Source organism: Ahaetulla prasina, chromosome 2 (assembly GCF_028640845.1).
Source record: "Ahaetulla prasina isolate Xishuangbanna chromosome 2, ASM2864084v1, whole genome shotgun sequence".
NCBI lineage: Eukaryota > Metazoa > Chordata > Lepidosauria > Squamata > Colubridae > Ahaetulla > Ahaetulla prasina.
In genome coordinates this window covers 59,592,728-59,615,607 of record NC_080540.1, presented here as the reverse complement: position 1 = coordinate 59,615,607, position 22,880 = coordinate 59,592,728, and the positions used below count along the sequence as shown (strand labels likewise).

The following is a 22,880-nucleotide window of genomic DNA, read 5'->3' as shown; positions in this document are numbered from 1 at the left end:
AGGCATAGAGCAGAGAAGAGTTTTTTTCCCCAATACAACATAATCAACTGTAAATGCTCCCAGTATTGCAGGGTGATCCATAAACTAGATAAGAATGAAAGAGAAAAATAAGGTTTTTGGAGCCTACCTGAATACTGCAAAAGTTCATTAGTATTTTTTTGCTTCATTAAATAGTTAATGAAATCAATTAAGGCAAAATTAGATCTTTCAAAACAATTGGTGTTTTGAAACTACTTGCTTTTTTTGCTTTTTAGTGTAGGAGTTAATATCTCTCATGTCACTCAAATGATTTTAAAATTATCTGTGGGTAATTTTTATTTAAATTCCTACCACCTGTTTTAGTAGGAGTGAACAGAAACACACATTGGGACGTTTCATCTTATTTAACTTGGAAAGAATAGCTAGCATTATCATTAGCCTGAAAGAAAGAAAAAAATAGACATTTCCAAGTACCTATTGTAAATAATGCATTCAGTAGCAGTATGAATTTATTATTTGACCTAAAAGAGCATTTAAATGTTTGTTTCTCACTGAGTTTAATCATTAGGCATTCATTTGATCCATCAGGATGTATGTCCTAATTCTGTAATCTACATTTCTGGATTCCTTATTCCAAAGACTCTAATGTTAATATCAAGTTTTTAAATCAATTACATATTTCAAAAGTTTTTTTCAATGGTACATTTTAAAACATGTAACTTTGTAAATGAACTAGGTCCAAACCATTTTAAGACTGTTCCTCCCCCTCCCAAATCAAGGATGGAGAAAACGAGAAGTCTTTTAAAATCTTGAAATATTCCTTGTTTTAAATGTTTGCCTTTCATTTCTGACACTTGGTAGTTGTTTTTTTTCTTTTTCCTCATTTAATTTTTACACTTGTCTTGATCAATCTCAGTACCTTTGTCAAAGTAAATCATTTATTTTCAAGTGTGTAAGTCTGCCAAGGACAGAAATAGAGCCAGCAGATATGCATTTATTACATTTATGTCATTCTGGAAATGAAATGTAATAATTCTCATCTCCTATTGATCCTACTTTGTAGAATTCTACCCATTTCTGCAAGTTTCAGCCTTGTCTTACTAAATACAAACCTGTTTCTGCCTAATGCCTATATTGCATGCTCTTTCCAGCCCAAGTCCTATTTGACCCCCAACCCCCATTCCCAAATAGCTGGTCTAATTCTAAGAATTTGATTTCTTTTTTCTCGGAAACTTTCAATAGATATGGGGTTTTTTTGTGTGTGTGTGTGTGCAGATGCCATACTCCCATTACATTAAAACAAAATTTTCTCTATTGAGTGAATTATAAGAAGCCTCTGTTCATAATTAGGTCATAATTGGATCATGTCATAAAATTCAGTCATCGGAGTACTTGATTTGGGGAATATTTTGTGGGTTGATTTTGTTTTAATGGGGAATTTCACTTCTGAAATATTCTTTTTGTGATTTAGAAGTTTAGATCTTCTCGTCTGTAACCACATTTATTTTGCCAATGCAAGATTTACAGGTCAACTGTGCTGTGTTCAACAATAAAGCTAGGAGTTGTAATTGTGTTTGCTCTATAAACTACTAAATCTGTCCGATTACAAGTGTAACGTAAGACATTGCCACATTGGAGGAAGTTCTAGGAGTAAGACCATAGCTTCTTTGTGGTTAGTAAAAATGAATTGCTTCATCCTATACTTTTATTATTGTATAACCTTCTAAAACTACATTATAACTTGTAATTGCCTTGATCACGTAAGCAGGAACATTCAATTGGAATCTCTACTCAGTAACATTTGGCTTGATGGAAAACATCACCGTTTCTGAATTGTCAGGAAGGTACCCAGGAGTATGGAACTGTTTGGTCTTCAATAGATTAATTTTCAGATCTATGCAGCTCATTACATCATGTAGTATATGTAACATTCACTGCAAAGCATTCAGATGCAGCAGCATAGCATTGTGTGCATATAGTATTGTACACACATTTACATATGTTTTTTCTGAATCAACAATATAAAAGATACTTTCTTTTTTTCGTATTTATATTTCTCATTCATTTGAGGAAGAGCAAAATTCTGGGTGGTATAGAACCACATCGCAGTTCTCAGATTTTACTCGTCACTTCTCATACCCTATCAATCAAAAATGTGTCAGTTGCTTTCTCAGATATAGCTAACAAAATTATGTAGTTTTTGAATTCACCTTTCAATTTATAAAATACAGCAATAATTTAATTTTTCTAGTCATCAAATACAAATATGCATTCACACACATATTAAAAGTCACTCTATAAGCAGTCCACATTCATATTCTCCAGAAGGTCTGATTTTCTTTTTGAATTTGGTTTTTATACGTGGTATTCGTTTCAGTTATACTCCTTAACATACTGCATCATTTCTAAAACAACCCTCCTACCATCCTTTTCATCCAAAGTCAATCATTGCTTTTAATTTTAAAGCAATCCTTGTTGGAGAATCCTTGTTTATCCCTCTTCATCTATTTCCAAAACAATTTATTAACATCAAAATCATGCTTCATTTTCTCTGCCTTTTTCACTCTTAACTGTTCTTTGTTCTTTTTAACACCATTGTTTGCAATTATCTCTTTATTTGCATTGTAGGATATATATCTTCCATTCTTATATTTTGTAGTTTTTTTCCCCCTTCATCCATGGCTTCTTTCACTTCAGTCCACTAAGAAACCTTTCTTTTCTTTCTCCATAGTGCAACTCTTCTATGGCACTTTGTAAAAAAATTTTTTTTCATTCTTCCACATCTTGTCTTATGCCAATTTCCTATTTATTTTGTTGGGAGAGTAATTTATCTTCTATATTCTGTTCATGTACTTTCTCTTCCTGCAGTGTGATTAGGTTTTTTTTTAAAAAAACACTTTTCTCCCTTTCTTTCATTATAACATGTCCTAAATGTTATTGTAAACTGCCCAGAGTTCATTTAGTGACCGTTCAAAATTATAAAAGCACTGAAAAAAGTGATTTAATGACCGTTTTTCAAACTTACAACCATTACAGCATCCCCAGGCTCACCTCTTCAAGTGCTTGGCAACTGGTTCATATTTATGACGGTTGCAGTGTCGGGGGTCATGTGATCACATTTTGCAATCTTCTGACAAGCAAAGTCAATGGGGAAGCCAGGTTCACTTAACAGCTGTGTTACTAACTTAACAATTGCAGTGGTTCACTTAACAACTGTGGCAAGAAAGGTCATAAAATGGGGTAAACATTTTTTAACAACTGTCTTGCTTAGCAACAGAAATGTTGGGCTCAGTTGTGGTCATAAGTCAAGAACTACCTGTACTCCCTGAATTCATTCCTGCCATCCATTCCTGCCACCTTCCCCCCCCCCCCCATTACATGTTTCACAGTTTTTCCTCAAACATATCCCTGGTTCTTTCATGATCACGGTTTACTGGAGTGCAATGTGAAATTGTGAGTTTCTATTAACAATTTAGATGACACCAATTCAGATGTTGAATCATACTTTCTGGCATGCATGCACATATATATGTATGTTTGTAATATGTATGTGTGTATGTATGCACATGTGTCTGTGAGAATGAAGGGGGGGGCCAAGAAATGGCATATATTTCATTTATAAATCTAATAAATCAGTGCATTCCTGCATTGTACATGTATTCATCAGTTCCCTTCTACAAGATGAAGTCAGTTTCATATCATAATCTTCATATTTCACTTATTTTAAAATTACACATTTATGTATGTATGCATGTTGATTCCTTTATACAGTAACTCTGTTCATCAGAGATGCCCCACGAATTTTATCCTTTGTGGTCCATCATGCCTTTGGTTACCACTTTCACATAATGCTTTTAAATAATACACAGAAGATTGGGTTATCAGCTATGCTAATAGTAAGGACAAAACGCTGGTCAATTTCAGCAGATTTCAGGACAGATTCCTCAAGCACAACCTAAGCCCAATGTTTGCGCTATTCTATGCAAGCTAGGATTTTTAATCCAGACTCTGTCAGACAAACCAACATACTGTTTCCCACATGCCGCTGGTACTGTACTGCCATGCTGAGGATATTGCTTCCTCTCGGAGTTTCATTTAAGTAGTCACCCACTTGGACACCTTCCTCATATCTCATAGTCTTGACAACATCAGCCTACTACATCCCCACCCTTGTCTGACTGCTTTCTCAGGATTTACCGAGGAATTTAAAGTACAGCAGGTAAAACCGTCTGATTTGTTTTCAGTTTTTTTACACTTATGAGTTTCTTGTCCTTTGGGGACAGCTCAGATAAAAGCAGGGTTTCTATACCTAATAGCTCAATTCTAAGGCTTTGTTACTGAATGAGGCTTTAGTAGCACCTTTAAGAGAATGGCTTCATTGTAATGTAGTTTTGCTTGTACAGCCGGATTACTTCCCTTCATATCCTGTGTCATTTTTTCCACCTGCAAGCTCATTAAAATTTAAGATAGTCTTTCTGAGATACATACAGAGATGGGTGGGTATGTTTTCTGTCTCTGATTGTTTCCATCTTTGCCAACACATTGTTTTTCTACCAAGGAGGAATGGGAACAACATTGACACCTGCACACACAAGATAAATATAGCTCTCATGCAAATAAAATTAGAGACTGCTGAATGGCAACTTAATAAAAGTGTGAAGAGTTAAAGGAAGTTGAGCTCATAATGCTTCTGGGTGAAATTTCGCTATGTCTCTAAGCAGAAGAGAATTAAGAGCAGCATCTAAAGCAGCATCTATTCTTCTCTTAGATACACACCATCCTCCCACCTGTGTTTCATTTTCCTGTAGGGCACGGTGTCAAACTCGCGGCATCACGTGGCCGTCACATGATGTTTCGCGATGTTTTCCCATTCACAGAGCTGGGGTGGGTGTGGCCTGCATGTGATGCATCCGGCTTGTGGGCCACCAGTACACCACATCCCTGCTGTAGGAGTTTAAAAGTGCAAAAATGGCTGATTTTAGAAAACTTAGCCAAGCAGAAATTGAAACACATAGAAAATTTAAAGATGCTTAAATGAGTTCAACTGTGTAGCAGTAGTGCCTATGATATATTTCCTTTATAGGTCCCTAATTCAGATGTTAGAGGAGAAAGGGTGTTTAATAAAACAAAACTTTAAAAGGATGATAATTCCTTCCACTGCCACTATTAAAGATTAAAGATGTTGTTTATTTTTAAAGGGATTGGAAATCATGTCTGTATGCAAATTAGAGGAAAATGTGGAGAAGGGATTTCTTTCCAAGGTTCTTGGTGAACCTTCTCTTAGCAGTTCTGCTATTTTAGAAAGGTCTGAAGACCCTTGACATACACGTAGTCCTTGACTTACAACCATTCATTAGTAACCGTTGGAAGAACAGCAGCACTGAAAAAAAGTTACAGTCAGTCCTTGTACTTAAGACCATTGTAACATCCCTAAGTGACCATGATCAAAATTCAAGTGTTTAGCAACCAACACTATTTATGGTGGTTGCAGCATCCCAGGGTCATGGAATTGCCATTTGCAACCTTCTCAGCTGACTTCTGACAAACCAAATAGCAAAAGCATTTAGACTTACATACCGTTTCACAGTGCTTTAGAGCCCTCTCTAAGCGGTTTACACAGTCAGCATATTGCCCCCCAACAATCTGGGTCTTCATTTTACTGACCTTAGAAGGATGGAAGGCTGAGTCAACCTTGAGCCTGGTAAGATTTGAAGGCAGCCAAATTGCAGGCAGTCGGCAGTCGGCAGAAGTAGCCTGCAGTACTGCATTCTGACCACTGCGCCACCGGGGAAAGCCAGATTCACTTAACAAAAGTATGTTTCACTTAACAACTGCAGTGATTTGCTTAAGAGCCTTGGTAAAAAAAGGTTGTGAAATCAGGCACAACTCCCTTAACAGCTTTGATTAATAGCAGAAACTACACTGGAATAGAGAAAGATAACCTTTTCTTCCGACTGAACCTTCTTGTATTTCCCTGCCCTTGAGATGAAACAGTTCGCTTTTGTTTGCAAAATGTACAGTCGTAGTGCTTCACTTAGTGACCTTAGGAAAATATTTTTTTCCAACCTTTCCCGAAATTGTTAACCTGTCTTCCATTTTGTAACTATTTTCAAGTTATGCTGTGCATAAAGGAGGTTCTGTTATATCCCTGGGTGAGATTAACCGAACTTTATTTAGAATTGAAAGGAAAGAATTCCTTCTGTGTACTACTAGCTGAGGTTTACTCATAAATACTTATAAAGCTCCTGTTAATCCCCTTAAAACCTGAAAGGAATCTTTGCAGGTTTTCATTATTCCACTTCAGAAAACATCATGTGTCAATTGGAATCCTTTATCCCTTCTGAGGTCTAGGGAACACGGAGAGCAGTGGGGGTTAATCCAGTTGCCTTGGAAGGTAGTAGACGTTTTGTGCTGTATAAACTTTTTCTGTAAAGTAATGATGGCTGTTTGTGTTTTATGCCATGTGATTACAGAAAAATGTGAAATTGTTCTTAAGGATGCAGAATGGACAGAACAAGTATATTTGAGGTCAATTTCACTGGACTGCTAGAGACAATTCAACTTTTCTTTGTGGTTGATACAATCTTATTGCCTCAAACCATATTAACAGTCGTCAGATTGTAAAATATGATCTATGACTGGATATTACTATTATTTCAGATTTAAGATTTAACGTTCTGTTCTATGTGAGGTCCCCAACGTTCTGTTTTCCTCATTGATAAAAAATACAATCTATGAAACATTAACTTATTAAAATCATAGCAAATAATGGTTACACATATAATTATTATATCTTTAATTCCCAAATAACTTATTTGAATAGCCAAGTTTTTAACAACTTTCTTAAAGTAATCTTATTAGAAGTTGCAATCACAACATTAAACATTAAAAACTAATAGAAACTAAAAAATATATAAGTAAACAAATTTGAAGGTACAGTGCTTGGAGCACTGGTGAGTTATCTCAAGTCCTTTTCCTATCTAGAGAAGAATTAATAAAAAGCCATTCTACTCAACAGTTCTTTATTCTACTGCAGTTGTTGGCTCTATTTTACAAAGAACCATCTTCAATCTGCCATTTCTTCCCTGTAAAGTTTTTGCAACTTTTAAAATATTAATAAATATACAAGTTTTATATTTCAGGATAATGGCAAAGAATTTCCAAAGGTGCTTTTTCAGGAGGCAACTGGACTTCCTTGTTTTTTTCTTTTGAAGACATTTCGCTTCTCATCCAAGAAGCTGCTTCAGTTCTGACAGGATAGTGAGGAATGGAAGGATTTATATATATCCTTCAAAAGAAAAAAACAAGGAAGTCCAGTTGCCTCCTAAAAAAGCACCTTTGGGACAATCATGACCTGGATGACTGAGAATCTCTACAGACTTTTGACAAAGAACTTCATCATCAGGTCTCCTTTTGCTATAGATGTGCTACTTAAATCTTTTAAATTCAGTCTTTAGCTCCACTCCAACATATGCCAATGGCCTCTCCATGCTGAAATTGATCATATATGATTAAAGCAGCTTGAAATGAAAAGAGATGCCTGTAGCATGCATTCATCACTATTCTGTTACAAGTTAAGGCAATCATTACCTTAGACCAAATGGCTAAGAAATGGGTGAAGCTTGGGAGAGTTCTAGGCTTATTAGATGATTTCATATTCTGTTAAATAAACACATTATTATTTCACCTCACCAGATTGCTGAAAAGATATCTAAAATATTATATAAATAATAACTTTTTAATTTTTTTTGAAGTGAGATGTACAAGCAAAAAATAAAAACACCTGCAGTTTTTGGTATTATCTTTTTGTGTTAATTTGCAGTCATTGTCACAATAGTGATCCATAGCAGAATTAGCTAGTATTCCTTTCACAGTGCTTTTCAGTTTTCAGAGGTTTTTTTTTCTTGCCTTGAGTCTTTGGAAAAGGCTGTTTAGAAGAAGCCTGAGATTCAGCCTTTGGTCTCTCTTTTTGGCTGTTTCTTGGGGATGGGTGAGACTTCACCACAGGTTGTTTTTTTTTAAAAAAAAGCTTGTTCCAAGTGGAGCAATAATTTAGCCTTTCCCCAGGTGATAACAGTGATCAGAGCAATTGTGCTAGGAAAATCAATATGTTGTAATGCATGAAAGGTGAGGTGTAGAATATCTAAAGATCAATAGAGGATATGAATTATTCCATCGTGTGAAGATGTGAGGGGCTATAGTTGTATGTCGCTGCCTTTTTTATGCTGTATGAAAAACAGGAATTATTCAACACAGAGATTCTCCTTAATAAATAAACACATATGACTGGGCAGTGGGCACTACTGTTGTCTATGATATTCAGGGCACAAACTATTAATACAACCATTACATCATCCCACTTCCATTCTCAATTACATTATTTGCAGTATCCAAATACTGATATATATATATATTGAAAAAAATGTCTGGCTTGTCTGTTTTTAAAAAGGCAATTTTATCTACTAATAACGAAATGACGTAGTGTATTTTTCTATGGCACAGATTTTATGATATTTTGCAATGTTGGAAAATTATTGATTACTTTTCACACCAAGGTAGATTTGAAAATACTTCACTTACAACCATTTGTTTAATGATTGCTTGGAGTTACAATGGCACTGGAAAAAGTGTCTTGTGACTGTTTTTCACACTTATGACCACTGCAGCATCTCCGTGGTCACGTAAACAAAATTCAGATGCTTGGCCCCTGACTTGTATTTATGACAGTTGCAGTGTGCCGGGGGTCATGTGATTCCCTTTTGTAACCTTCTGACAATGGGGAAGCTATTCCACATTTAACAATTGTGTTACTAGCTTAACAACTACAGTGATTCATTTTATTTCTTTCCTGTGGGTTTTTTTTCCATTTTGTAATTTTTCTATTTATGGCTGTAAAACTCATTAATATAAAATATTTAGATTCAAAATATGTAATAAAAAGGTGAAAGAGTTAAACACATAGAATAACAAGAACAAAGGATGTGCCTTTCCAAAAAATTTTTTTAATACTGAAGGAAATTATAAATTTCCTTCACTCTGCTAAACAACAACAACAACAACAACAACAACAACAACAACAACAACAATAATAATAATAATAATAATATTTTAATTTGTATACCGCCCTTCTCCCGAAGGACTCAGGGTGGTGAACAGGCAGATAAAATATAAATACACACAGTAATTAAAAACATCCCTTAAAAAACTAATTCAAATAATCACTCTGCTAAACAAATAATTCCCTCAACACTGTCAGACTATTTACTGAATCTGCACTACTATTAATCGTTTCATAGTTCCCATCGCCAATCTCTTTCCACTTATGACTGTATGACTATAACTTGTTGCTGGCAATCCTTATGATTTATATTGATATATTGATCATCAATTGTGTTGTAAATGTTGTACCTTGATGAAGGTATCTTTTCTTTTATGTACACTGAGAGCATATGCACCAAGACAAATTCCTTGTGTGTCCAATCACACTTGGCCAATAAATTCTATTCTATTCTATTCTATTCTATTCTATTCTATTCTATTCTATTCTATTCTATTCTATTCTATTCTATTCTATTCTATTCTATTCTATAAAGGATTGTATCTGCTATCTTTGTGGTGATAAGAGTAGACTACCATTTCAGAAAGAACTTTCATAATTAAACTCTGCCGTTCCAATATATTTTCCTATGTGTATAAGACTAGTCATCATTAGTACACTAGAATCCATCGGTAGCTGGAATCAAATAATTAAGCAGAAAACGTAGGATAAAACTTGGCAAAATAATGAATATTTTCCTACTGGGTTCCTTTTCTCACTCCCCACCTGTTTGGATGCTCATAGTTTATAGCTGGATTGAGGTACTGTCTACCTTTAGTATCTCAAACTAGAGTAGAAATATTTACAAATAGCACGTTGACTTCATAAAATAATATATCGTACGGAATGATAAGCTGTGATATTAAATGTAATGAAGCTGTGAAACAAAACAAACTTGTTTCATAACATTGCCAACTGTTTCAAGCTGTAAGATTTTCCTGTCTGGGTGTTTAGAAAGGAACGAATGGAGAAAGGAGGAAAGAGCTGGTAGTAGCAGACACTGCAATGAGAGGAAACCAGGCCTGTGAATAAAATGCAAGGGGAAAGGCCAGGAAGACAAGGCAAAACAAGACAATTAACAGACCCTGGGAAATGTGAATTCTTAGACTTCAGTAGCAGAATCTGGGTGACTTACGGGGCCTTTGCAGCAAAACATCTGGAAGCGATAAGCAGCCTGCTGTCTGTGGATTATATCTCTCTATTACTCAAACATTTACAAGGACTGTTACAATTTAGCAATGCAACTATTGAGGATTACATAACGGAGGGAAAGATTGGAATTCAGATGGTTGCAGTGACAATGAACCCTTTCTAAGAAATGACGTCTGCGTTGGACAAATACTTTTAGCTGCTTTTTCAGTAACTGAAGGATTGCTTTATACTTGATAGCGTTTACTAATAGCTGGAAGAAGAGGGCAGATTTGCAGCACCAAAGAAAAAGCAATAGTTATGCCATAAATTATGTAACAGGTAGTCCTCGATTTGCAACCATTCATTTAGCAACCGTTTGAAGTTATAATGAAACTGAAACAGTGACTTATCACTGGTTCTCATACTTATGCAGCAGCCTCGCAGTCACATGATCAGAATTGGGGTGCTTGGCAATTTGCATGTATTTATAACATAACATAACATAACAACAGAGTTGGAAGGGACCTTGGAGGCCTTCTAGTCCAACCCCCTGCCCAGGCAGGAAACCCAACACTATCTCAGTCAGATGGTTATCCAACATTTTCCTAACCATCCTGGGCTCATGTGATCACAATTTGCAACCTTCCCAGATGGCTTTTGACAAGCAAAGTCAATGGGAGAAGTCAAATTTGCTTAACAACCATATGATCCACTTAACAACTGTAGTGATTTACTTTGCAACTGTGGCGAAAAGATTGTGAAATGAGATGTGACTCACTTAACAACTATCTTGCATAGCAATGGCAATGTTGGACTCAATTGTGGTCATAAATTGAGGACTACCTCTATACTCTGTGGTTTTATTTTTTTATGAACCATGCCAATTCAAAGATATTCCGTCTTTCATCATTGACACTTAACGTATCAATTAGTTATCCTTATTAATGGCTATTGTAATGATTGATCTTTATCAAAGTACATATTGCAATTAATGCTTTATTCTGCTTTATTGCAAACATGCAAGAATAATTGCTAATCGGTAACTTGTACAGGTTGTCCTCAACTTACTACTGGTTGCTTAGCAACCATTTGAAATTACAATGGATATCCCCTGCCCCCCCCCCGTACTGATGACTTCTTTTCAAAGTCCTAAGGCTTCCCCCCATGGTCACACCATTGCATTTTGGGTGCCAGGCAACTGGCCTTCATTTCTGGCTATTTACACAATCCTGTGGTCATGTGACTGCATTTTATGATGCTTTTGCTGAAAATTGACATTTATTTCTGGTTTTCAGCAAAACCGGCCCATGGTGAACAATGTATTTGCGTAATGACTGTGGCATTCTCTTTACAACCATATTTACTTAAGGACTGTTGCAGAAAAGGTAATAAAATCAGATCGGTCAAATGGGTGGCCTGCTTTATGATGGTCATGACTTATGACATTGATGGTCAGGTTCCATTATGGCTGTAAGTTGAGGACTACGTATATATATTACATGTATTGCTGTTGTCAGCAAAGACTAGTAACATTTGAACTCTTTATGTGGAGATATGCTCATTCCCACAATTTGTTCTAGCTTCTATTGCAACTTAGTGTTGGAAGGGTCAGACACTTCCTGACCTGCTATACACATTGTCCTCGTAAATAAAATTTATTCTAAAATTATTATCATTTTAGTTTCATTACTTTTATCTAATTATTTCTATAGCACGTACCCTGCTTCCATCTTTGTTTGATTCTGTTCCTCTTAGGAAGTTAATATTATCCAATGTGTCATTTTTAAAATATTTTTATTTTCCTTAATATACAAAAGGGGGAGAGGGGTGAAAGAAAAATTGGGGGAAAAGTGAGAAAGATAAACTCAGAAATAAAAGCATAATATCGTTGAGTCTAATTTTTAAAACACATCATTAAATGCTGACCTTATGGAACACTATTGATCAGTCTTTCCATTGCGTTAGTACAGACCCAAGTTCATTAACAGAAAGTAAAGATCTATCAGCAATCAAAGGGAGCAAATCTGAGATCTCACTGTCTTTCCAATATGGACTTACTATAGCTTGCCCTTGCAAAATATTCAGCAAAGTCTCTCATGATACCCTCCTTAATGAAACAATAAAACAAGGCTTAGATTATTTTTATTAGTAACTTGAACGGAGGGATCAAGGAGATGTTGATCAAATCTGCAGGCGATACAAAATTAGGAGTAGCTAATGTTTTAGAAAAGAAAGGGATGATTATAAAATGTCTAGATGGTGTTGAAGAGTGAACCAAAATAAACAGAATGATATTTGAAAGAGAAAACTTGCATCTGGGGCTGGGGATAGGATATTAAAGGGGCACGGAGGGCAGAGGTGTTTGATTATAATTTTGGATGCTGGCAAAATGATGTCCCGACTATCAAGGGTCAGAACAACAAAATAATGACTATTGTCTAGAAAAGAGATGAATATGAAGTTTGTATTAAAAATATATATGAGTGGGTAGATAAATAGGCAAACATGTATACACCAGCATTTTCTTAATTCAAAAATGGCACATGGGTTTTTATATTTTTTTAAAGTTTAAAAATAGCAAAAATTAAGAACAAAGAAAAGATTAAATATATGTGCATGTCTCATGACACCCATATTGGTGAGTCAATTGTGTTGCCAGCATCCTGCCTTGTAACCATTTCTGCAATCGGGCACACCTTTTCCCTGCACCTGAAAGGGATTGAAAGTTACCTTGGTGTTAGAGCCGGTAAGAATGTTAAACATAAAAGACCAGGAGTTTTAAAAAAGAGCCTTCATAAACTGCAGCTTGGTCCAGGCTGCCGAATACCTCAGAACAAGGGATTCAAACAGGTCAAAGAGATTTATTAAACTCAGTTATAAATGAGGGCTGGAAATTCCTATTGCGATTTCCAAATTCTGCACCTCACTTTTAATCCTGGCATTAAACATGCTTTATTGAAGTTGTGTTATGATTCTTGCTTCATGGTTTGTGCCTTGCCATGTGGGGACTTGAACCTTGGCAACACAGCCTCCTTAAAGAGAACTGAACCAAAGACATTTTGCTACCTGGCAATATTTTACAGTATTAAATATTTTGGCACCTGAGCCAGATAATTCCATAAATGCTTCTCTTCTTCCTCACGGTAAATATAATAATGAAGAACAATTTAGCCCTTCAGCATAGCCTGATAAGATACCTGCAACACACACGCACACACATTATAGATTGTAGAAAATCTGCTTGTATTTGGCACCAGCACGTACATTTTCAAATAATTGATGGAGAGAATAGTATTACAGTACTCTACATCAAGCATAGCCTTCTTATACTCATTTACACGACAATAAATGCAAGCCAGGGACATTTTTACATCTTTTAGACAATGGGGTTGGAGAATTTGTCTGAAGCCTCTGGTACTTGACACACATTAGACTTGCAAGTAATAGTGATTTAAATGTGAACAACAACCAGCATGATGAGATGTCCAACTGACATCAAAGAAATAGGAGAAAACAAATTACATCTTCTTGCATTTTACTACGTAGATTAAATCTATTTATTATAAGCATTATAATTCCAGTATGGCATTGTAGAAATATTCAAATGAATGTGAAATATAAATATTAAAAAACATAAAAGCGTAGGATTAAAAATCATTTATAAAGTACAAAAGGTAGGGGAAGTTTTGGCTGTCAAAAAGTAAGATCAAAACAATCCATTGTTTTGCAGAGACTATTTTCTAATATAGTTCTTTTGAAATTTACTATTGAAGTGAATGAGGTTTTGGCAGTTCTTGGAGTCAGAGAAGGATGTTACTTACGACCACAATTGAGCCCAAAATTTCTATTTGTTAAGTGAAACATTTGGTTAAGTGAGTTTTGTCCCATTTTATGAGCTTTCTTGCCATAGTTGTTAAGTGAAGCAGGCTTCCCCATTGACTTTGCTAGTCAGAAAGTCACAAAAGGTGATCTTTTGATCACGGGAAATAGCAACAGTTGTAAATGTGAACCAGTTGCCAAGCACCTGAATTTTGATCATGGAGATGCTGCAAAAATCATCACCATGAAAAGTGGTCAGAAGTGAGGCTCCAGTGACGTCACCGCTCCTGCTGGGTGCTCTAACAGAGCATTCCGTGTTAGAAGATTGTAAAAGTCAGTGAAACAGAAAAAATCACTGTTCACTGAGCTTAGCATACCCTATGGGAAAAAGGGGGTTATGCAGAGTTGTGGAAAAGTGGCAGATCTGACAGGGGGTTTGCTCTTAAGAGCGAATTTTCCTGGATTTATGGTCCCACCGAATTCCACTCCCTCCAACTTCAAACACGCTCCTGTTTTTTATCAGGAAAAAGGAGTAGGAGAGTCGCTTCTGCTCAAAAGGACTTATTAAATTGATTGATTTTCTAAGCAGACGGGAATTTCACAAGCGTTCGATCTTTGATGTAGAATCAGCACGGCAAGTACCGACTCCCTTTCTGAAACCTGAAACCTTTCTTTGTCTTTGATTAATTGACTTTTAAAATGGCGTCTGAAAGTGAAAGTAAAAAAATTTTAGTACGATAAAGTAGCGTTATTTGTGGATTGTTACAAATGGAGTTTTTTTTATACTGAAAGGAGGGAAGGAAAGTTGTTAAGTTTAAATTCCTGATTCTTTTGAAGACAGAATGGCAGCTAAACCTTTAAAGCCTTCTGGAAGAAGGGGATCTGAACCAAGTCTTGAATATATTGAAAGTTATATTGAAAGTACAATTAAATATATTGAATTACAATATATTTATATTGAAAGTACAATTAAAACTTTCTGAAGATAGGCAAAAAGAGATGATGGAGAATTTTAATGCAAAAATAAGAGAAGATATTCTCATGGCAGTTCAAGGACTGAGTAAAAAAATTGAGGGATTGGAAGGGGAAATGCAACAGATCTCTCAGTCAAATAAGCATTTAGAAGACAAAATGAAAGGTGTTCAGAAAAAAGTGGATCAAAATGAAGATCAGGTTGTGATATTACAATATAAACTTACGGAAGGAGCTCTTAGAATCCGTGGTATGCAAGAAGAGCGAGGAGAAGACTTAAGAAAAATTATATCAGAAGCATTGGCTGAATTTATTGAAGTGGAACCCCAAGAGGTAGCTTACCAAATTGATAAAATATATAGAGTTAACTCCTGGATTGCAAGACAGAGAAAGCTTCCTCGGGACATTGTGGTTTATTTTGTGAAAAGGACTATGAGAAATCAGATTCTGCAAGTTTCATATCAGACAACTTTAAAAATTGGAGAACAGGAGCTGAAGGTGCTGAAAGAGATTCCTTCGAAGATGTTAAGAGATAGGAAGGAATTTGGTTTTTTTACACAAGAACTTAAAAAACATCAGATTCAATTCAGATGGGAGGTGCCAGTTGGACTGACAGTATTCTATCAAGGAAGGAGATATAGAATTGACACTGTTTTAAAGGCAAAGGATTTTCTTTCTACAGTTTTGAAAGTCGAAATAGAAGTGATAGAAAAACTTCAAGAGATTCAAGAAGGCATGGTGATCCAAGAGCCTTCATTGCTGCCAGTATTAGAGGAACCACAAGAGCAAAGGGTGACAAGAGGAGCCCTTAAGCGTAAAGAAGAGCAACAGTCTCAAAGTAAAAGCCAGGATCCCAGTATGGAAGCTGTGGGAGGAGCTAGACGGAAGATACCGGAGGAGGAGCTTCCGTTGTCTGCTTCAAAGCTTCAGGAAGCCAGTAATGGCAAATAGAATCTTGTCATGGAATGTTAATGGCTTGAATTCAGCTCAGAAAAGAAGGAAAATATTTCACTACTTGAAACAATTTAAAAATGATGTGATTTGTTTGCAAGAGACACATATAAAATTATCAGACCAAAAATATTTAATTAATTCAAAATTGGGTAACCATTTTGTTGCATCAGCTTTGGAAAAGAAGCATGGAATTGTTGTATATATCAGGAAGGATATACCAGCTAAGTTAATTGAGGCAGATATTCAAGGAAGATTTATTGCTATTGAACTGGTGATAGATCCAAAAGACTTTGTTGATAGGTATTTATGCACCTAATCAGCAACAAGAAAAGTTTTACAAAATGTTACATGAGAGGTTGACCCTCTGGGATTATAGTTCGTTTATTTTATTAGGAGACTGGAATGGAGTAATTGATACAAGAAGGATAAGAGAACCTCCTCCAAGAAGATACCTATACATGCAAAATTACCAAAATCCTTTTTGAAATGATGGAAGACTTTGAGTTTAGAGATATATGGAGGTTACGGAATCCAGATGAGAGAGATTTTACTTTTTTTCTGATAGGCATCAATCTTTTCACGTATTGATTTTATTTTAATTTCTAATGACTTGCTTTCTAGGGTGAAAAAAATGAAGATATTTCCGAGGTGTTTAACTGACCATAGCCCAGTATGGATGGAATTATTACAAGGGAAAAAAGGTGGTAGAACATGGAGGTTGAATGAAAATCTGTTTAGATATGAGGATAATGTAACTTATTGTAAGAAACAGTTAAAGAATTTTTGATTTTAATATGTACAAAGGGACACCTATAGGAACTGTGTGGGAGGCGAGCAAAGCGTTTATTAGAGGATATTGATTTACTTGGACAACAGGCAAAGGAATAATAAAACAAAGGCAGCGTAGATATTTGGAAGAAGAAATTCAAAGGAAGCAACAGTTATTAATTCAAAACCCACAAGATCATAAACTTAAAGAGGCTATAAAAATATTACAGAGTCAGTTTAATATGTTAATGGCAGACCAGGTGGCAACGAATATACAATATGCTAAACATAATACCTTTTGTAATGCAAATAAACCTGGGAGATGGTTGGCATATAATTTAAGGAAGAAACAGAAAGCACGTGTCATACAAAAATAGAATATAAAGGTAAAGAGATATATCAACAGGATAAAATTAAAAGGCATTCTCAGAATTTTATACTGCACTATATGCAAAAGACAAAATATTGAATAGGGACATTTATGATTATTTGAAAGATTATAAGGTTAATATTCTAACATTAGAACAGAGGAGGAGCTGAATCGGCCGATAGCTACTGGAGAAATAGTGGAGGCAATTAAACAATTAAAATGGGAAAACCCTGGTACAGATGGTCTTACAGCAACTTATTATAAAAACACAGGATGAAATATTAGGCCCACTTAAAGAATTATTTAATCAGATACAATTAGGAGTGGAATACCCCGTCATGGAAAACATCTTTATTTCACTGATACCAAAGAGGAGCAAGATTGCTCTAAACCTGGTAACTACAGGCCGATTTCACTTTTAAATAATGATTATAAGATTTTGTAAAATAATAGCAAATAGATTAATGTTAGTTTTACAACAAAGAATTCATACTGATCAATCTGGTTTTATAAAAGGGAGGCAGATGAGGAATAATGTTAGACAGATTATTAATATATTGGAATATTTGGAAAAGAAGAATACTTCAGCAGCACTTATTTTTTGGATGCAGAGAAAGCCTTTGATCGATTGCATTGGGATTTTTTATTTAAATTAATAGAGAAAATGCAATTTGGAGACTGTTTTATTAGAATAATTAAAGCGATTTATGGAGAGCAAACAGCACAGATTATAGTAAATGGTAGTTTGACAGAAGTTATTAAGATTGCGAAGGAACAAGACAGGGATGTCCTTATCACCATTATTGTTTGTTTTGACTCTGGAACCATTATTAGATAAAATACGAGAATTAACGAAAATAGAGGGAATTAAGATTAGACAATATGAGTACAAAGTTAGAGCTTTTGCAGATGATGTAGTGGTTACGTTAACAAATCCTATAAATTCAAGTAGATTTTTGTTGGAAGTAATTGATAAATATGGAAAGGTATCAGGATTTAAAATAAATCAGAATAAAACAAAAGTGATAATTAAAAATATGTCTATACAACAGAAACAAAAACTAGAGGAAATGACAGGATTTGAGGTAGTAAAAAAGGTTAAATATTTAGGGTCTATATTAGCTCATCGAACAAGAAACTTTATAAGAATAATTATGACTTGCTATGGCAAAAGTTCAGAATGATATGAGTGGCTGGAAGAAATTGCAGTTATCCCTATTGGGAAGGATTAAAATGAATGTGTTACCTATTAAAATGAATGTGTTACCTAGATTTTTGTTTCTGTTCCAGATGATACCAATAATTAAAAAGGATAAAAATTTGGAAGATTGGCAGATTGGGATTAATAAATTTATATGGCAGGGTAAAAGGAGATGTTGATCAAATCTGCAGGCGATACAAAATTAGGAGTAGCTAATGTTTTAGAAAAGAAAGGGATGATTATAAAATGTCTAGATGGTGTTGAAGAGTGAACCAAAATAAACAGAATGATATTTGAAAGAGAAAACTTGCATCTGGGGCTGGGGATAGGATATTAAAGGGGCACGGAGGGCAGAGGTGTTTGATTATAATTTTGGATGCTGGCAAAATGATGTCCCGACTATCAAGGGTCAGAACAACAAAATAATGACTATTGTCTAGAAAAGAGATGAATATGAAGTTTGTATTAAAAAAATATATGAGTGGGTAGATAAATAGGCAAACATGTATACACCAGTATTTTCTTAATTCAAAAATGGCACATGGGTTTTTATATTTTTTTAAAGTTTAAAAATAGCAAAAATTAAGAACAAAGAAAAGATTAAATATATGTGCATGTCTCATGACACCCATATTGGTGAGTCAATTGTGTTGCCAGCATCCTGCCTTGTAACCATTTCTGCAATCAGGCACACCTCTTCCCTGCACCTGAAAGGGATTGAAAGTTACCTTGGTGTTAGAGCCGGTAAGAATGTTAAACATAAAAGACCAGGAGTTTTAAAAAATAGCTTCATAAACTGCAGCTTGGTCCAGGCTGCCGAATACCTCAGAACAAGGGATTCAAACAGGTCAAAGAGATTTATTAAACTCAGTTATAAATGAGGGCTGGAAATTCCTATTGCGATTTCCAAATTCTGCACCTCACTTTTAATCCTGGCATTAAACATGCTTTATTGAAGTTGTGTTATGATTCTTGCTTCATGGTTTGTGCCTTGCCATGTGGGGACTTGAACCTTGGCAACACAGCCTCCTTAAAGAGAACTGAACCAAAGACATTTTGCTACCTGGCAATATTTTACAGTATTAAATATTTTGGCACCTGAGCCAGATAATTCCATAAATGCTTCTCTTCTTCCTCACGGTAAATATAATAATGAAGAACAATTTAGCCCTTCAGCATAGCCTGATAAGATACCTGCAACACACACACACACATTATAGATTGTAGAAAATCTGCTTGTATTTGGCACCAGCACGTACATTTTCAAATAATTGATGGAGAGAATAGTATTACAGTACTCTACATCAAGCATAGCCTTCTTATACTCATTTACACGACAATAAATGCAAGCCAGGGACATTTTTACATCTTTTAGACAATGGGGTTGGAGAATTTGTCTGAAGCCTCTGGTACTTGACACACATTAGACTTGCAAGTAATAGTGATTTAAATGTGAACAACAACCAGCATGATGAGATGTCCAACTGACATCAAAGAAATAGGAGAAAACAAATTACATCTTCTTGCATTTTACTACGTAGATTAAATCTATTTATTATAAGCATTATAATTCCAGTATGGCATTGTAGAAATATTCAAATGAATGTGAAATATAAATATTAAAAAACATAAAAGCGTAGGATTAAAAATCATTTATAAAGTACAAAAGGTAGGGGAAGTTTTGGCTGTCAAAAAGTAAGATCAAAACAATCCATTGTTTTGCAGAGACTATTTTCTAATATAGTTCTTTTGAAATTTACTATTGAAGTGAATGAGGTTTTGGCAGTTCTTGGAGTCAGAGAAGGATGTTACTTACGACCACAATTGAGCCCAAAATTTCTATTTGTTAAGTGAAACATTTGGTTAAGTGAGTTTTGTCCCATTTTATGAGCTTTCTTGCCATAGTTGTTAAGTGAAGCAGGCTTCCCCATTGACTTTGCTAGTCAGAAGGTCACAAAAGGTGATCTTTTGATCACGGGAAATAGCAACAGTTGTAAACGTGAACCAGTTGCCAAGCACCTGAATTTTGATCATGGAGATGCCGCAAAAATCATCACCATGAAAAGTGGTCAGAAGTCACATTTTTTTCAATGTTGTTGTAATTTTGAATGGTCACTAAACAAATTGTTGTAAATCGAGGACTATCTGTATTTGGATGATTCTTATACCAGTGTTTTCAGGATTGGAATAGTCCAGGCTAAGAGATGGAGCTGGGACCTTAGACTATGTCACTCTAAATGACCTGGCAGTGACTAATGAGCACTGAAAGCATTTTGGCTTCCAATCAGTGTCAGTTCCATAACCTTCATGAATCCAACTTGTCTTTTTTAGGATGAGGGAGAAATAGTAATTAGTCCTTCCACCCACAACTTGTTCTCAGAAGTAATTTTATCAAGTGTCTTGTCGAGTGCAGCTTCTACTGATTGATAGTGCCATCAACTGCAGCTTTTGTTTGCAGCAACCTTTGGGGAAATGAGCTGAAGATTAGGAAGCCAGTGGCTGTCCCTGATTTCCGTCTTTTTTAAAGACTAGAATTTGTTTATGATGCAGTTTTGTTTTTGTTAATCTAATGCCAGTAAAATAATCTAACTTCAACAACTCTCATCACCAGATTTGTGCAGACAATTTTCAGCTTGAGGAATTGTATTCGTTGAAATATACCAATTGATAATATTTTCCCAAGTTTCTGAAAATAGAAGAACGCAGATTGTTGCTGCAGATTTAAGAGACAACATCTTTTGAGGAGAATCAACACTCCCATATTTTTAAGATGAACATCATGAGTATCTTAACACTTCACAAATGCAGCAAAATACTTGAAGTGAATATTAGAATAGCTTCTGGAGCCAAATTCTCCAGCTTTGAATCTGTGAAGAATATAACCTTACAATGTGACACTTTTTCTGTTAGCTTCTAGAACTTCCAAAGTGAATTTCCTTGAGGATACAACTAGAGGTCAGACATCATAACCATTTGTCAATATGGAATGACCAGATTCTGGGTTGTGTTTTTGTTATAGCTCCATAGAAGTAGTTTGTCTATCCTTTCCACTTCATTGACGGAAACCTTTCTAGCTGGCTGCTGATCTTGCAAACTCTTCATTTCCCTTCTCCTCTTAATGTGAATCTCAGAAACATGATCACTGAGCTGCAAGGGACTCACTTTGATTGGAATAAAAGAGAAACAATATATTAAGTGGGCTGTTTGGTTTGGAGATATAGTAAAGGACTTCCTGTTTATTTCAAGATAGTCTTTGTTTAAATCATTTATATAGTATTTCTTATTTAGAAAATCTCAAACCAGATTATAAGAAAGTAGGTTATAGAAAGAGATTCTCTGATAGCAGCAATATGTGTAGATTAGGATAGGAGAGGGGTAGATTATGATTTCTTTCCTTCACCTAACAACTTGCTTAGTGTCCTTGATTACTGGGGCGAAGCTTTGTTGCTTGATCTTTCATACTGTGTGTGTGTGTGTGTGTGTGAGAGAGAGAGAGAGAGAGAGAGAAATAAGCTTGTACAAATATTAGCAGATAATGGAATGTATGTATTCAGCCTCAGAGGCAGTGGTGGGATTCAGCCAGTTCGCACCACTTTGGGAGAACCAGTTGTTAACTTTCTGAGCAGTTTGGTGAAGTGGTTGTTGGAAGAAATCATTAGGGCAGAGAACCGGTTGTTAAATTATTTGAATCCCACCACTGCTCGGGGGCCAATCGTTGCTATAATCTTGGTATCAAAAAAACAACAACACAACAACTTCACACCACTGAGGTATATGCTGTCAGCCTTCTTTCATAGTGTTTTGCTCAAGACTTTTGTATTCATTCCATAAATGAAAAGTAATTGTACTGAATGAATCACCTTTCCAACAGAGTGAAGAATTCTAATTAATTAATTGACATGATGCCATCCCATCTCATGATTCTGGGTGTTTTATAATAATATCAAACAGCTGTCTTAAAATTCAAACCACACATAATAATAATTTTAAAAAAATCAAAATACTGAAGGTAATCATGCCTCCCCACCCCCACCCCAGGAAGGAAGGATCCAAACCTATCTCCAAGGGTAAGTTGCTCCATTTGATTGGGACTACAACAGAAAAGGCCTGTCTTCTATTCCATGCTGCCTTCACTTCCCAGAGTATGGCGCCCTGATCATGTCCTGTCTTGATACTTTGGAATTAAGCAACCTGAAGTAAAGAGAAATTTCCTAACAGTGAGGACAATTAACCAGTGGAACAGCTTGCCATCAGAAGTTGTGGGTGCTTCATCACTGAAGGTTTTTAAGAAGAGACTGGACAATCACTTGAAACGGTATAGAGTCTCCTTCTTGAGAAGGGGGCTGCACTAGATGACCTCAAAGGTCCCTTCCAGCTCTATTCTGATTGATTGACCTCATCCCAAACAGGCAGCTTTATCCTAGCAGTTTCATTCAGATATTAAACTAAAATTTTCATAGGAGACTGTTGATATTGATGCAATAATAGCAAACACCATCTCAATTTAGTATTGTTTCTTGATTTCAGGAGAATTTTCCAATGCAAAACAAATTGTAAGAACTTTTGCATTCAAGATTTGAAATATAAAA

The 22,880-nt window shown here is 35.4% G+C and overlaps 1 protein-coding gene across 2 annotated transcripts in view; it reads left to right on the top strand.

The window, feature by feature from the left end:
- Positions 1-22,880, top strand: part of CHCHD6 (coiled-coil-helix-coiled-coil-helix domain containing 6) — a 297,977-nt gene that overhangs the window by 274,477 nt on the left and 620 nt on the right. The window lies entirely within an intron of this gene.